The 18324-nt window shown below is 39.1% G+C and overlaps 1 long non-coding RNA gene across 2 annotated transcripts in view; it reads left to right on the forward strand.

Annotated features, from left to right (window-relative positions):
- Positions 1 to 18324, forward strand: part of LOC141788926 (uncharacterized) — a 39696-nt gene that overhangs the window by 16779 nt on the left and 4593 nt on the right. Inside the window, exon 3 of one of the 2 annotated variants that reach the window (XR_012598170.1) lies at positions 915 to 1482. The exons of the other annotated variant lie outside the window; for it this stretch is intronic. This is a non-coding gene — a long non-coding RNA (uncharacterized LOC141788926). Of the gene's footprint in view, positions 1 to 914; positions 1483 to 18324 lie in introns of those variants that run through there. 2 annotated transcript variants of the gene reach the window in all.

Raw genomic sequence — 18324 nt, forward strand, 5'->3', positions numbered from 1 at the left:
AACTCTGAGCAAGGCTCATAATGCTCCATCGATGACAAAGAAGGGGGAAAATAAAACCTGTCTGAATGGCTCCTTTAAGAACATTACATCAAGAACATTATATTCTTTTGGGACCGAGCTCATAAAGCTGGCTCACAGCTCACACATCACCATTGTTGCTGTGAATTCTTCAGCACATCTGAGAGAGTCATGGAAGATTTTTATCCTTAACTTTCCTCCGTGGCTGAAAGGACTATGAAGTGGTGGAGCACAAAGATATGAAACTGATGAGCTATGTGAGGTAGTTACAGGAATTTATCGGTCCAATTACGACCAACTGTAATAGAAGGGGCTTCAGTGTTCCCTTACTGAACCCTGAAGACGCTCTGCTCTGGAATAAAACTCAAATATAAATATGAAGACTACATCTGCATATTTCAGTATTATGCATGTTCACCTGGGATTTCTAAGAGAGAGTATTCATCGTGAAATAAATCTGTGAAGAGTTCACAGAGGTGTCATTGCGTAGGATAGCTGCTCAGTTCAGGTGTCTCTGGAATGTGTGCACCGCATAGAGAACAGCTGTGTGACGAGATAGCGTAAGTCCCTGTCACTGACATGACCTGAAGTGATAGTCTCAGGGATTTCCTCTCACCTTCTGCCCTCACACTCCTGAGACGCAGATCGACTGTTTTGACAGGCAGTACTTTTTCACCGGATTTGGTGTCACTGAAAGCTGGAGACTGACAATCAGGCGGGGTATTCGCACTCAGGTCTGCACTGAAGCTGTCAGTCTTCCTTTTAAGAATAAAAACCACGTCTGGCCACTTCAGCTGAACCCAAATATGCTGCGGAGGCCGCTGACAGCCGAGATCAAGCAGGAGCTGGCTCTTTGTAGTCGCTGAGAATCTACATATTTACTTTGTGTCTTTCAGATCCAGCCTGCCACGGCGTTAAAAGGACAATGTCACCCATGCAGACTAAGTGTGGCACTCAATTTCCTTCAAAGGAGATCCGGGAAGATTCATTGAGGGACATCCATTAAAGTGACATCCCACATTGCTGGGACAATGGAACGATTTAGTGCTCCATCTCCATGAGAGCTGAGCAGACAGTGAACCATGGGTAATAGCTACCTTAGAGGCAGGCAGCAGGTCATAGGTGTGTGTGATGTACAGTTCTTTAGACAAGGCTCCCACACTGTGTATCTGAAAGTTCCCTGGATCACGTACTGTACATGATTCACTGCTGACAGACACAGTGGGGGTGAGCATGCCGCATGCAGGAGGTGCTCCACTTAAGTCAGCAGGAGACATTTGCCCCACCATGAAAACAGTGATGTCACACATGAGAGCAGATATAAAACCAGGTCACTGCTGAACTGTTGGGAAAGTGGCCAACAGCAGGAGGGTTACCCTGTTCAAATCAATCTGACATCAGAACTACACCATGTTTTGTTTGCTTTGTACCAAAACTTCAAACTTGTGACACAAGATGAGATAAAGAGGAAAGAATAAATATTATCACAATAAGATTAAACACCTCCTGTGACCTTTTTTCAACTGAAGGGCTAACCGCCAGAATTAACTGCACTTTTTCTTCCCCTTCACTTTCTCCTTGAGCCTCAACCACGAGAATGTGCACATAATGTAGAAGACTTTTATTGACAATAATGGGATTGAATGTGATGTTCCCTTTTAATACACCAGCATGTTTGCTGTACAAGAGTTTTATTGAGAGGGGCTTGAGTTTTTAGTTTAATTTCTTAACGTTGGCAAAATACTGTCACAGTTAAAAACCCATTAACCCACTGCCATTATCTCTACATGCTCTAAAGGAGAATCTGACCTTTTGGGGGGATTAAAGCAGATATGAGAGAAGGAGATAACCCTGAGGTTTGGGGTACGACACAAAAGTTGGTGCACCAGTTTGGCCTCAGTCACAAAAGTTTATCTTTGTTACAGCAAATAAAAGGTCAAGGAATCTTTATTTTTAAGGAGAGAATCTACAGGAGCGTTGTGGGTCAGCTACACAAACATTTCATCACAGCAAGAAAACACATTTTTCCAACAACCAAAAACATTTTAAACTTCAAAACAATGTGCAAAACCTGTCATTAAACACAAATAAAATGTTGTGGAAAATGGCTACATGACATTTCAGAAGGAAAATGTGACAAAGTGTCAAATGATTTTATTAAAAGGAAAACATTTCACGGAGCGAGAGAGTTACTAGAAAGAAGGAATTTTTTTTGCTCAGGGGCTGAATGTTTCAGTGTTTCATGACACATTTTTGCATTTTGAAACATGTTAGTGTTTCGTGAGAAATTAATAATTTAAAAACAACACTTAAAATGTCAATACAAAGAAATAATGTGTTCCTTTGTTGTTTTTCTTGAAAAAAAAAAAAAAAAAAAACTAACAAAATGTCGACGGAAACTTTTTTTTTTTTTTTTTTTTTTTTAAAGTTTGGCTGAATATGTTTCATGAAATTGATTTAACTGCATGCAATGACATATTTCTGCATTTTTACAAAATGCCTGGGTGCCTCTCAAAATGCCTTTCTTTAGCCATGAAATATTTTTGCACCCTGTGAATTTTTGGGGGGGCATTCAAATTAGTAAAATGTTTTGTTTGCTTTTTGTTGTCATGATTTTTTTTTTCCTCAGTGACCCTCAGGGCCACCACATCTCAGTGCTTCACATGTATAAAGTCCCCTTTGGTATCTCGTCAGATTTAAATATTACAACAGCTAAATGAAAGTGGAAACCATGTGACTCTAAAAAGCAGGACACAAACCATAATCCCTGGTGTTAAATCAGCGCTGTCTTCCTCCCTGTTCTTCCTCTCTGTAGATATTCTATTGGTTCCTGCTTCTGCTTTTGTAGCTGAATATAAAACAGAGGTCTGTGTTTGCAACGTATTCAGCTCATATGCTGGATTTAAGGGTTTCAAACCTTGAAGCAAACAATAACAAATCTAAGCCCAGGTTTGTTTGCCACCAACCATCTAAATGTACTGTTTCATTTCACCCTGCTGTTTGCTCAGAACTGATGCTTTCTCTCTCTGGTTTCTGAAGCTCACACTGTCCTTGTCAGATTTGTGAACCTACGCATGTCAGCATTTATTCCATCTTTGGCCAGATCTTTTGGCTGCGTGAGCCACATGAGCATCACAGACGCATCTGTCTTCATCTAGTCCACCATATGCAGCTCTCTGTCATATGATGGTGTGTTAGATTTGGAGGAAGTGACTGTTTTGGGCAGTGGGGAGTGAAATGTCTTATACTAGTCACTCTGACAAGCTGCTGGTCTCTCTGGAGCTCAGTTTTTCTGTTTCCATCGTCTCAGGAGTGGCATCCTTTCTCTCTCAAGTTCCTCTGTCTCTCTCTGACACAAATGGTTGAGGTATGGGAGCCAAATATGTGCTGCCGCCAAAATCACAAGGTCTAATTTTGACTTTGACTGTTTGAAATAAAAGCTCCTTAACTCACAACAATCACACATTGCAAAAATACTGAACTTATCAAGTGTTTTTTTTTTTTCTTTAAAGAAAAATTTGTCTTGGTATACTTGATATGAGCCAGATTCAACTTATCAGTTCAAATGTCTGGTTTCAAGTTATTTAGAAACAAAAATGAGGTCTTAGTTGTTTGTAACAAGTAAAACAAATCTGCCAATGAAACTAGAAAAATTTGCCAGAAACTTTGCTTAAAACTAGAATGTTTTGATACAAGTAACTTTTCTCTTGTTCCATTGGCATATTTCTTTACTTGTCACAAGCAATTCAGACCTAATTTTTGTCTTTAAAAAACTTGAGATAAGACATTTTTCTAGACTGTTCTGGTGAATGTGGCTCATATTAAATCTAAGAAACATTTTCTCATGAAATAAGACAAAAACACCTGATAAGATTTGAGTTTTTTGCAGTCCAGCTGCAATAAACACAGTGGAACCAAATATTTAGGCTTAAGTACAAATATCTTATCCTTGCCCATCAGCTGTTTTATTCAAATAGCACCAAATCAAAATGAAAAATGTTTCCCCCAACATATTTCATGAAAAGCAGGTGTTAACCTGAATTGGTGAATGCCAGGATAAAGAGTGGAGCACAAGGATAGTTTAATCTTTGTACCCAATGCACAACCAGCTTTCCAAACAGGAAGGTGGTTATGATTTTATCCCCTACTAACCATAAAATCCAGACAATAGACAGCATTGTTTTTGGAAGGCTAGCTGACAGGAGAAGCTTTGAGCTGTCTTTCTGAGAGACTATTCTCAACAGCAATGTGCGGTTTCCGTGCAGCTGTGTAGCTTATTCCAGCATCAAGTGTTTGCACAACGTGGTGTTGGCAGCCCAGCTAGCTGCCAGCATGGTAGGGGAGGTCAGTATGCAGCAACTTTAACTGATGTGATCTGGTCATGTGTCTGGAATCTAGGAGTTTCTTGAAGAAACACAAACTCTCCATATTGTGTTTGTTTTTCTTAAAAGTAGAAAAATGTTTGGCACTGGTTGGCTTTAGTGCATGCCTCAAACACAGAAACTTTGGTCTTCGTCGTTTTGGTCGCTCCTTTGTCTTTTGGCCTGGCATGACTGTCCCAACTCTCTACTCTTTGTCAGTCTGTGCTGCATGGCGGTGTTTCCCAGCAGGTAGAGATTCACAGTGGCCACACCAAAAAGGCCCCAAAAAACTCCCAAAAAGCAGTTCCAGAGACAATCACCCCCCTGCCATGTGAATGCAGAAGTAGTCAGATCCAAAAGCAGAAAAAAAAAGCACTTAGAGAGTGCAAACCTCCTCCAAGCATATTGTGATTCTCACGCAACAGTTTAGTCCCACTCTAATGTTATACCTCCTTTCAGCAGACTGTCTGCTGCAATTGGTGTTAGTTGCAGGTTTTTACAATTATTTGTTACCTGACAGTGTTGAAAAGTATGATGACCCAGTGCACATTTCACATTCCGGATGTTAGTATCCAGAATATTGCCAGGATCTGGATCGTACTCGTCCTCGTTACATCTGTCAGAAATTATTGTGACCTTGTCTTGTATTGTTTTGCAAAGCAATCCGACCATTTATGATGGCCCTATCGGACAATGATAAAGAGTCCTTTAAAAAATTCCAGGATCCAGACAGTGACCTGGATCACCTCCAAAATTTAATCATTTTTTTCCTTTTCCCATTTTAAACATTTCCTGAAAATTTCATCGAGATCCATTCATTACTTTTTGAGTTATATTGTTCACAGTCAAACAACAGACAAACTCTTCCAAAAACATAACCTTTTAGGCAGAGGTAAAAAAAAACAAAACACAAATAATAAATCATTCTTAAAAAGCCTAAATACTTAATATTTCTCATCATTATAAAATTAGACTACACTTGTGCATATATTGCTGTTTCCTAAATTAATCTGCCTTCTCTGACACAGTTGTCATGAAGAATGTAGAAAATAGATCAAACATTTTCTGTCTGCATATGTTTTTTTTTTGTTTTTTTTTTTTAATAAAATTTAACTTCATTTTTGTTTACATATTTCACAATAATATATAGAATAAGCTATTATAAATAGTTTTTAATGTTTGGAGGCATTTCATGACCCAATCTGTTTCAGTATTTTGTGACCCCCAACTTGGTAAACCAATGATGCAAAGGATGTAGCTTACTTTTTTGTCTTACATGCACCAAATTTTAGAGACTTTAATATCTGCTCTCAGAGGCTTTCAATTTGTTAGGACATCTTGCCTCATCATAAAACTGTAACTGAATCAATGTTTTCTGCTACATTTGAGTTTTTTCTATCCAGTTTGATTGGATTTCATTGGTTGTTTTGTTTAATTTGTGGTTTGAATTTGCTTCTTTGCTTAACGAAAAAGCACTCAAAATAAAGTATCAACAAAGTCGCACCAGACATTAACTTAACTTGGCTTAATTATCTTCATGTCAGAGAACTCCAGATTACAGCTCTATATTTAAAAAGATTAAGAGCTTATCATGATGTTCTTGAATATTTTTCTTTTATTTTAATAAGCATGTGTTTTGCCTTGGAACTTGTTATAATAGTTGTTTGAAGGTTTTAACTTTCTTGAAGTACAAAAATCAGCACTAAGTGAACAAAGGGGCACTCGTTCATGCACCTTTCTTTGTGTTATTGAAGATTTTGCTTGCTTTCAATCAAAAGATGCCTCAGTGACTGACAAAAAAGTCCAGATGTGCCGTTCACTGTGAGTGATTTGTTTAAAGCACTCACTTTACTGTTATTATATTGCCCACACTTTTTCCACCCTGCTTGTTCTTTTAAACTATGTTCCCCCATCTGAATTATTTTTTTCCAACCAGAACAGGAAGCAAAATAAAAAGGAAGTGCATTCGCATAAAGATCCATAATGATTGAAAGGCGCAGCAGCAATCCAGTACAATTCTGCAAAAGAAAAGACAGTAGTTGACTCTCTCTGTAGTAAATCTTCTTTTTGTACCACTCAACCAATTCCAGCACTAAAGTATGAAATGAAATGGAAAATTCATGCCCAAAGGAAACAAGAGTTGAAGCAAGGAGAAACATTTGTAATAACTTTCAGAATTTTCCACATTTGACTTCAACTCTTAATGGCAGATGTGTTATGAGCTTTTCTTCAAATGGGAAATTAGAGTTCACTTAGTCACGGAGAGGTGAATCTTAGGGCAGTGCATGTGTTTTCCACCCAGAGAGCAGATTAAACTCCCCTCCGTCAATATTAAAGGCTCATCCGAGGGGTCTGAAGCGATTGGCACATCAGTCTGCAGGATTTCATCACAGCAGTGTGAAGGAAATAAGGTTACAGCCTCCCCGTTGTCCTCTCCCAGCAGTGGATATCTTGTTGCACGTTTGCATCGGGTTTCACTCAGCTGAATGCTCAGGTTTATCAGAAGGAAAATCTCTTCATTAGAATGTTTCTCCTTTTCAGTAGACCCAACATTATCACCCATCCATAAAAGTTAGCACAGCGCTCAGACTGTTGGTTAGACTGCTGAGTGCTCTCCACAAGTACTGGAAGTTTCTACCTTATATCTAATTTATGGAGCTGAGGCAAACTTTAGAGAAGTTGTTTGCAAAAGGAAGTTAATTAAATCAGAGAGCATCCATTTGAAATGTTTTAAAACATTAGTTCTTGAATCCACGGATGAGAACCCTCAAGGCTTTTGTAATCCAGCTTTGTTGAAACAAAGTGGCGTACGAGAACAACAGCTCTGCTCTCTCCTTGGTGTATCTGTGTTTACATCTGTAGATAAAGAGGACTGAGCTTCGTTTGCTGTCGTCCTTTAAGGCCCCACGTCTCAGCAACGAGGAAAAATCAATTTAGAGAGCATCCACCTGGAAGGAACAGAGTCCACTCCTGTGATGTCTCAATGGTGCGGCTCAATTTCTGAGGTGAATTAGTACACGGGCATTTAAAAACCTGGTGTAAGATGGAAATTATTATCTTCTTTTTTTTTTCTTTAAGGGATTTAAAGTTGCTGCAAACTCCCTTAACTTCCACACACACACACACACACACACACAAATAGTACATGCCTGCACTTATCCGTGCTTTCACTTCTGTACCTCTAATCTGCCAGCAAATCTCCACATACACAACATAAATAGCTGCAGTGTCAGAGTAAATGTAGGAAAAAGTAGTCGTTCAGAGTCAGAGCTCTCCACTCCTGTTCTGCAGAATGAAACCAGTCCAATAAATTGCTTTCCAGAGGGATGAAATGTACAGTACACCTCGCTACACCACACAAGATTGCTCACTCGTAGAATACACTCCTGTGATTAATAACCCCACAACTTCGAGGCTGTTTCCAAGTGCTTACCAGATCAAATATGCACTTCTCTGCCCTTTTTTCCCTTCTATACACCTCAGGTATTTTGTTTGGCAAGCACACGAGACGGGTCCCATTAAAGCAGACTGCTACTGTAAGTCCATTAGACTGCTCCATGCATACATCACCATAATTTGAACTGCAAAGAGCCACACACCAGGCAACTTTGCAGTTCTTAAAAAGTGACAACTCTGTGCTGGGGTAATCAGGAAGCAATGACCTAAATCCTATCACAGTTTTATGATCGCACACAGTCCATCAAACGCTAAGCTTTATTAGATTTGATGGAGATACTTACCACATACTGTAAGTACTGCTGTGTCACAGAAAGCCGGATTAGTGGGATAATTTATTTTCTTCATCTACTTTTTAGTTTTGATTTATTGTTTTCTCTTTTTTTCTGACGAGGTTGTGTTTAACATTTCAGATGATCCAAAGTTGATTTTATTAAAGCTCTGTGCCATTAATTCGCTCACAGTTTACAGTGTGTGCTCAGTCGTGCATTCTACAAGCCTGAAGCAGCTTTATGAGTTATGAAGATGAGTCCAATGACGTGTTTCATCCCAAATATTTAAAGAGGGGGGTTGTAACATTTAAAGGGAGGGTTTGCCCATATTTTAAACATGGATTTAGTGTAATAATCCTGGGTTTTCAGACTAAATTTGTGCAGATTTCAAAACCACAACATAGTCATATTCACTGATGAAAACGCTCCTTATAAAAGCAGCATGAGATCTTCTTGAGACTTATTTCACGACTCATCTCATAAGAATCCCAAACACTAAGGTCACTTAGCTCCACCATTAACAGGCTTCCAGAGGGCTGGCCAATCAGAGGAAAGGGGGCTTATGGAGCAGGGAGCGTTCAAGAAGCAGCAGCTAAAACAAAGCATTTCACTCACCAGTGTAAGGAAAATGCATGTTTGTTGACTGTAAATCATGAAAAGATACTCCAGGGTAATAGAAGGACAGTATAAAGCCAAATTGATTACAAAACCCCCTCTTTAAACTTTTCCAATAAAAAATAAGAAAAAAAAAAGACTAGAATCTTGAACTGCTCATACAAGGTCAGACTACATGCAATTTACCTTTGCATTATTCTTTCATAGGTGAACTAAGATCCAAAAAAAACATAATCTATTTTGTTGAATCTCTCCATTGACAGAGGGAAGGGTACGTACCGAGTCGAGGCAGTTATCAGCAGCTGAATTTTGGCCAAACAGTCTGAGCTTAAATGAATAAAAGCTCAAGAGAAAAACTTAGAGAGGGGGTATTGTCCTTTTTTGGCTTTATATTGTCCTTCTTGTGCACCTGTAGTACCTTTATGTGATTAACATCCACCCTCGTGTTCTAAAAAAAGAACCCTTATATCTGAAATGCTTCCTTTTAGCTACTGCTCCCCCTAGTGGCTGGCTGCAGTATTGGTCAAAAAATCCACCTCCCCAGCCATTCCAGATGAGCTGTAGTCAAACTTAAAAAATTAATACACAGATGTTTCTCACATCTGATTTTTTTGGTGATTGGAAGATATTATTTGTCTGCCTTTTATTTAAGTTTTATTCAGGAGGGGGCATAAAACTATCAAATTAAAAAATATATATATATTTTTGTCTCCCAGCTTCTCTCAGATTATCTCATAGCTTCTACTGTGCAGACTGGCAACACAACAGCTGCCAATGGTGGCGCCTGTGACGGGGGTATTTTGGCTTCAAAACCCTCCACAAACCCTCTTCCCTTTAAATGAACCAGTAAGGAGATCTCCAAGTAAGGACCTCATCATTTCAGCAAGTCTAGTGAAGATCTGGAGCTATTTTTAAAATGGACAAATTAGAGCAGCTTACACACAAAATATACATTTCTATCCCCACATTTCGTCTGATCAACCAGCATTGTTACTTTATATTCATGTTTAAAATATGGGAAAGCAGAATAGCCCTCTTTAAAGAGCAGGGGTTTTAAGAAGTGAAACCAAAACTTTGAGGATAAACTTCAGTTTGCCCAACAGGAGTCCAAACACAATGTTGTTACTTGGTTGCTTTCTAACAAACACCCCAAAACAAGACTTGGTGTTTGTGGAGGTGATTGTCCAGGTATTGATTCCTTCACCTCTACAGCGAACAATGTGTTTCAGCTCAGACAGACAGGCAGCGTGCAGCACCATGGTGTCCATGTCAGCAGGCTGTAAGCTGATGGTGTATCTCTGAATTTCAACCAAGATTCAAACATACGCTTCTTTTTGTCCTACATAAAATACAACAACATAAAATAAAGGAGTGATTTAGTTTTTATTACAGAATTAATAAAAAAGGATGGATTTTCTGGCTTCTTAAATGAACAAAGATTGTCATGAACACTGTTGGAATCACAATCATCCAAAGCAGACAATAGCAGACGGTTTTAATGTCAGAATTAGGCAGAATAATGTTCGACAGAATAATTATTGGTTTTAAATGTCATCTTATTTCAGCTAAATTCTGAAGAGAAACAGAATACACTCTGTCTTTTGGCTGTGAACAAAACTGATTTGACACAGATTGTTCTGTGTAAATAAAATGGAACATGGGAACTGTACGTCAACAAAAGCAGCCAACAACAGGTGCTGACGGAGACTCTCCATCATGTAATGACTCTGAGCAATCAGGACACAGCAACTTGATTATGTTCTACCTCTCTGCCAGCCTCCTCTCCGGGGGAATGCTGTTGCTAGGGGCTTTCTGCTCACAGATGACCAGAGCCTTTTCATAATGGTCATCCTGCCAAGCATGTGATCCTCCTCTGGTGTAACAGGATCTGGGCTCTGAATAATACGTCTGTGTTCCCACTTCTCATCACAGAAACAATGATGTCCACACAGTTCATTCAGCAGGAGAGATGCTCATTCTGGCCCGCTCGGACTCACTGGAGCTCCAAAAACTCTGCAGCTCTCCAAGATTCAGGGACAAAGGAAGACTGAGCCCTGTACCAAATTACAAGCTGAAACACTACCAGTAAAACCTATAGAATACAGTCGTGAGTCAAACCTTTGTGGATAAAATGCTTTTTTAATTTTATATTGTTTGGTTAAATGTTTGTTTCTGGGTCAGACGGTCAAATGCAACTATTCATCAGCTACAATGATGAAATTTTAATATATTTAACCCTAGTTCTAGCATTATCCCCATTCTAACTTGTGGCCTAATTAACACAACAGTGCAGTTTGAAGGAGAAAAGATGCAAAACAATATACAACAAAAAGAAGACTTATCTGATAAATAATGAAGATCATGTTGTGCATGGATTAAATTAAGGTTAAAGATGCTATTTATGTGATTGAAGTGTGCCTGAATGGTATATGGAGCTGCGCTGTGATGCAGTAGTTAGCACTGTTGACTCGTAGCAAGAAGTTTCCTGATTTGAATCCTTGGCTGATGAGGTGGAGTTTGCATGTTCTCCTTATGCAAAAACATTCTCGTCAGGCAGATCGGTCACTCCTAACTGCCCGAGGGTTTGTGTGTGTGTGTGTGTGTGTGTGTGCGTGTGTGTGTGAATGGTTGTCTGTCTTGGATGGTAGCCATGTGATAAGCTGGCGACCTGTTTTGGGTAAATCCAGATGGGCCAGTGACATCTGGGAGAGACTCAAAATCCTGTGACCAAAAAGCAGCGAAGATAAATGGATGAAGAATGGATAAAATGCACGATAAATGATAAATATTGTTATTTATGGGCACGTTTGATGTTTGTGTCACACCTTTTTGTGAACTATTGCTGACATAACGGCTCATCAGAATTAGCCTGTTGGGGAAAAAAAGTCCCAGGTTTAAGCGACGGCTTTGTGGTCGTTAAGGTATCAAAGTAGATCATTCTCATGCATATGGTGTCAACAGTGTCACTTTCAGGACATTTTTTTAAATTTCTGAATAATTCAGGTAAAATCAATGGCTAAGTTTACATTAAATCAATATCCGGGTTAAGGTCAATATTCCGGTTTCTGAAACATTTGGAATAACCCGTTAACATGCATGAGCAATCGAAGTCATTCTTTTATACATGATACACCGACCAAAACAGCAACGTACAGACAACATCTCGACACATGACGAACGGCATAACGCAGTGTGCCTGATCTCTGCTTCGTCTTGTTGTATCCATAGCAACAGCAGCAGCACAGCAGACTTCCTGCACTCAAACGACCAGAACATGCGCAGAATAAAAAATAATGTTTCTTTCGATCGGGATATCCTGATAGGCGTATACATGACCAAATATTTGGTTTAGAAAAGGAGTACCCAAGGGGTGTTTTGGGGGTTTTTAACAACCAGAATATGAGCATATTCTGTTTTTCAAAAGGATTATTGGTGTTTACATGGCCCTTGCGCAACCAGGTTATTGCTAGTATTCTGAATATGAAAGGGTCACTGACTACATGTAAACGCAGTGAATGAATAACCGAGAATCCCAGGTTAGAGACATAACTCTGGGCTCACCCTGTCACCCACATATGCTCCAATAATCCCTGTCCACAAACTGATATGTCAGTATGATGACATTTTGTGAGTACTTTCATACTATCAGACCCTTCAGCATTTTTTCGGTGCCCTTTGTTTACTGGAAATCTGTTCAGTTAATGAGTGATGACATTGGACCACTGAGCTAAGAAGAAAAGAAAGAGATCCTAGAGACAAAAAGTAAAGATTGATGTACAAACATGTGAGTGTAGGATGTTAAATGTAGTAGTTGTTAACTCCCTTTGAGCTAGCGTGTGATTTCTTAGTTTGGCTACTTACATTGGTCGTTAGTTCGTTGACCCTCTGCCTCCCCTTCTCAGTGGTCATCCTCATCCAGGACACCACAGACAAGGAGTGAGTAATGAAAACCTGAAAATAGATGCTCTATCACTGCCATCATGCTCTCATTATTCATTTCATTTTGTTTTCTCCGCGAGTAAAAAATCTATTTCTGAAAATAGCTGAAGCTTTAAACACAATGACGTCACACACACAGCGCGAGAATGACAAACAAAAGCGCTGACAAATGTCATCTTTTCTCAGAAATGTCGTGTTTATGTGAATGTCTGCTCTAATGAGACGGAGGGAAAGAAACCAGATCAAGCCTGACTTGACGGAAACAACAAAGACAAGCGCTGCATCAAGTAAATGACGTTTTTCACTGTGAGAGAACTGCTTCAGTATCATCTCCAGGCTCTGTACTCTGACAGCTTCCTTCTTCTTTAAGGCGTCATCACAAAATTTGGGACTTTTTATACTCATTGACAAACAAACAACAAAAACATGAGACGTTTCTTACCTCAGGGCATCTTAACAGACTCCAGAGACTTCATCTTTCATCTTTTAAATGATCCATCACTTGGACAAAGATGTTGTCACTTCTGTGCTTACTACTTAAGGAGAAAATGACTGATGCTGTTAGAATTCATCCACCAGATAATATGTTTCCCAAACACCCCATGGGATCGTGTGTTGTGAGTCACAGCTGTTACCATGTCACATTTCTCTGCTGCTGGCTCCAAATGATGCCACTGTGAGCTACGGAGCGGTGTTTACTTTGCAGATATCAACCTCTGTGAGGCAGACAGGACAAAAAAAACTGACATGTTTAAATAAAGCTGTGTGTCAGTCGGGGCCTTCAGCAGGCAGATCAGGAAACATTAGACACTGAATGTGTCTAATCTGTTAACAACTGAGAGAGAAAACATTTAATTCTTATTCAGTAATCCAACATGCCATCTAAATGACATAGTTTTTATGATGTCACTCATTTGTTTCTGATACAGAGTTTTAAAACCCATCTTTGACGTGGGACATATTGGAAATCCTTAACTAAATCTGGCTATTTGAGTTAGGATAAGGTTAAGACATGGGCCTTTACCCCTGCACAGTTATTGCAGATAGAGAAATGAGCTGTTCAGACCCCAGCTGTGTTTTGAACCAGGCTGTAAACAAGTTTATCATCACAGTTGCTGCCATTGACTTCTATACACGTCAATTCAGTTGTAACTGTTGACTGCCATTGACGTCTATCTCTAATCGTATCAAGTGTTTTTGTCTTATTGTCAGTAGAAAATGTCTTTTTAGACTTAATATGAGCCACATTCACCTGACCAAACTAGAAAAATGTCTTTTTTCAAGTTGTTTAAAAACAAAAAATGAGGATCTGAATTTCTTGTAACAAGTTAAAAAAACATCTGCCAATAGAACAAGAGAAAAGTTGCTTTTGGTAAGATATTATTGTAGCTTTGAGCAAATTTTCTAGCTATTTTTTTTCTTACTCCATTGGCAGGTTTTTTTTTACTTGTTCCAAGCAGTTCAGAACTCATTTTTGTCTTTAAATAACTTTAAACAACATTTTTTGGGGTTGACCAGTTGAATGTGACTCATTTCAAGTATAACAAGACTATTTTTATCTATAACGAGATAAAAACACTTGATAAGATTTCAGTTTTTTGTCGTGTAGGCTTGGGGTCAACGCTAGTCAAAGCTTGTTTTTCTGCATTTTGGTCAAAAACAGGTATTTTTGGTGAAACCAGCCTATGTTACAGATTACTAAAGAACAGAAAAAGGTAGATAAAAATCCAGATGAAAGAAGAGGGTCTACTTTTTTTTGGTGTTGACACACAACACAATAATCTGTGGGTCCTGAAAGATTAGTCAAAATGGTCTAAAACGGCTGTCAGCATAGGCCTCACTGATCTAAAAACAGCTGACAGCCAATGAGTGATTGCTGTTGAATCTAGCTGTTTCTTGGCTTGTTTTTTTGTGGTGTCTGATGCTGATGAACTGCAGTTTTTGGCACTTTTGCTTCACTTTTTACCAGAGGTGGCCTCATGGTTTTTACTCTTTTCTGTCTTTCTTTTGAATCAATGAAAAAATGTTGTCCTGCTGAATGAAACAGGGAAACTTGACTTGGACTTAACTTCTCTTGAAACCTGAGAATCCGATAGCATGTGGTTTCTTGGTGAAAGTGGAAAAAATGAGGACTTAATCACATGAAAAAATGATGTTGCCATAAAAAAGATTGGACCCCAAACATAAGATTATATTTTGTTTTGTCCATGAACCAACTCTTGAACTAGCACCATACTCACCCCAGTAGAAATGGGATATTTCTGTGTCTTCTAGTGCCAATTAGGCAGAGGTAGATATTTGAAATGCTTGAAAGCACAAAATGTAGTCTCCCGGTATGGAACAGTAGCAAGATTCCAGCACTAAATTTATCCATCATGATATAGGAGACTGTCTAACTGTACAATCTAGAGAAGAAAACAGAGATGGTAAAGGAAAACTCCAGGGAAAAGCGTGTTATCCCAGCTGCCATAGAAACTGGTCGATGTTGAATGAATCGCGGATCAGCGACTCTGTGTTTGCTCGGCTGAGCTTTCAGGGCAGAGTACAACTCCAAGTCGACAGATGCTTCCAGGTGTAAGTGGACTAGAAGGCAGCGCCACGTTTCTGGAGCACTGCCACCACTGAGATCTCAACCAAGTCGACCTGCACTCCTGCTGCACGGCATCCCCCAGACGAAGACTCCTCCGGGTCTGAGTGACCGCCCCACAGAGCTTGAACCAGATCAATAATGTAGTCAAAACGCTGCAGCCAGCCTGGAGTCTGTGAAGGGTGAAGATTTATGCATCGTGAACAATCTGATTGGTCCCCATATGTCAGGAGAGATAAATTGAAGCCAGAGAAGTAACTGTATTCCTCTTGAATAGTAATTGCTACACTTGGCTGCTTATCCACTCACATCCCTGCCACTGGCATGTCTCCAAGGGCTTTCTTTTAAGTGCTCCGTGGGAGAATCTTTTTGCTGCATCGAGAAAATTCAAAGACACCTCTTTCTTATTATAACTTTCACTGGTTTAAATGGGGAATTTTAGACTTTTGAGCTGAATGTCAGGACTCAAAGGCAATTAAATGAATTACAACAGCTCAGCCATAAATTCTACCTTGGAGTAATGATATATTTTATTCATTGGAAGAAGTATTCATAATTCTTAAAATTTGATTTGGTAAACTGCAGTATCAGTTTACAAAACTAAAAGGCTCAATAATACAAGAAAATTTCATTTGTAGTCCAAAAATAAAATTTTATATCATATATAATGTCTGATTTTTGTTAAATATGATCTTTAACAGGAAAGTCCAAAGCTTTTTAACAAAGAGCTGTGTTTAATTGTGTGGAAATGACTAAGGGCCAATGACTTTTACCAAAATATGCTGCTTAAAAATCAGTAAATACTACTTTTTCTTAAGGAAAATATTCTCCATTAGGGGGAGATGTAGGGGAAATGGGCCAGGATTTTTTTTTTTTTATTGCAGGATCAGGATCTGAATTTAATCGGGGTTTCTTTTTTTTCATATTCAGGCTATTTTGACCTGCAAACAACATTTTTAGTTTCAATTATTTCTTATCCTGTATTCTGAACTATTTATTCTGCACTAATTCTGCATCAGTTTATAACTTTTATCCAGTCCTGTGTCCTCCAGTGTTTTTTTTAGTAACTGGATGTTCCTGAAGTTAATTTTAACATCATCGTAAATACATCTGTGGCAAGAAAGGCCGTTACACTCCCTACTGCTGAGCCCAGTGTGTTATTTACTGCAACATACACCTGGCCAGCCCCTTTCTCTCACTCTTCCTTTCCCTTCCTCATGGAGCCAGCAGACGTGTGCGTTGGCGTCTGACATTGAGCCTACGCAGCACAGAGAAAGTAGTGTCAAGTTACACAACAAGTGTAGTATGACAGGGTGCTAGGTTGTCCCGTAGAGTGTGTGTGTGTGCGCACGGTGCATTTCTTGCAACCATCACTTGCAGGGTCAGGGCGTCATGCTTTCCTCCTGATGCAGTAACCCTGCTCTCCATGCATGGCCATTATATGTCGTTGTTTCTGAGCCCTCACTGCTGTTCAGTGTTTTTATTGATCTGGTTTTAAATGTGAAGAGGATTAATTGGTTTATTTGTTGAGCTTATTTTCTTTTCTTTTGCTACAATCTGGTGTTGCCGGCAGGATCCAAAGTTAAATAACAGACGTGATTTCTACTTTTAAATTTTGAATTTTCCACTGCTTGCCGCGCCATACATTTGTTTAAACATGTCAGATGTAAGAGTTCAGTTTCTGTAGAATGTACAAAGCTTTATCTTTACACACACAGTCTAAATGATGAGTGAGACATTTCGAGATACACCTTCTTTTTGGTAATGCACTTGACAGAAAGAATAATGTACACATTATCTAGGGCATGCTTCATGTTCAAGCTGTACTTTATACATTGTAAGATGGAAGCTGGAGGTTTTATAGAAATGGACCTCAGGCTTTGGAAAGGCCTGATCTTCTGCGCATGTTTTGCAATGCACTTGTACATGCTAGGTTATTACTATCCAGAAACATTTGGTGTTTCAGAATAATGGTTCTTGATCTGCTGTGAAATTGGCAGTTTGACAGGAATATTAATTTTCTCCTTCTTTCTTCAGCACTTCTTTATAAGCATTACAAACAGCTATGTTTCAGACATGTTGAAGCTTGTTGTTGGTGAATTATTTAACTGCCTGCTGGACTGGAAACTTGAAGAGTCATTGTAGTGGACTGAACAAGAACAGCAGGAATGGTGAGCTCAAATACTGTAACCATCTCTCGGAGCTCTTCTGTATGACAATATTTCTTTTGGGTTTGAGTATCACCTTTAACCTTTCAAGAAATCCCTTTAAGGTGTGACCGTATTTTGTTTAAAAGTTTAAAACAAAAGTATGCAATTAAAAATATGCTCATTACATTTACATCAAAGCTTAGCGAAGAAAGGAAATTCATTGGCCTGTAAAAGACAGAGCTGTTAAAGTCAAAGTGTCACAGTGAGAGGGATTAAGTCAGGTAATTACTGCAGCCGACTAATTAACTCACTTTCTTCAATACTCAAATGCAGTTTTGTCATTTCTTAATTGTCTTCAGAAGAACGTAGCATCAGTCGGTATCGCTCCTTCATCACAGAGCACTTAAGGACACTGTTTACCATTTCAAACACTGCCTTCAGTCGAGATTCATGACAGGAGGAGAAATGATTGTTTACCCAGCACAGTTAGAGGGATGAAAGATTTAATGCTGGGTAAATAATCAGATCTCTTTTCTATTTGTCGTCACTGCCTTCTGTCTGAGTCTCAGAACCGAGATTACAAAAGCGATCATGTCTGACTGAGCTGCTGGCAGAGTATGACCATTCAAACAGTGTCCTCACTATAATGACATCCCAAACTGCTACTTATGGATGTAGATGTCAGTGGAAATTCATATTCTGTCTCTTTCGGTTTTGACTGACAGGGAGGAATCAGAGTCCAGATCAAGCCTTTGTTTCCCTAAATGACGGACAGTAATAACCTGTTATTTACACGCACATTTCCTTCTCACTTCCCCTGATTCATCCGCAAAACAAGCACTTAGGGAAAAATGCCGACCTGTGAGCAAATTGTAAAGTAACATCCTTTGACGGACAGATTGGACGGATGGTTTTAGATGGATTAA

Source organism: Halichoeres trimaculatus, unplaced genomic scaffold (genome assembly GCF_033239565.1).
Source record: "Halichoeres trimaculatus isolate MK-OKI-2021-1 unplaced genomic scaffold, fHalTri1.1 fHalTri1_scaffold_4, whole genome shotgun sequence".
Lineage (NCBI taxonomy): Eukaryota > Metazoa > Chordata > Actinopteri > Labriformes > Labridae > Halichoeres > Halichoeres trimaculatus.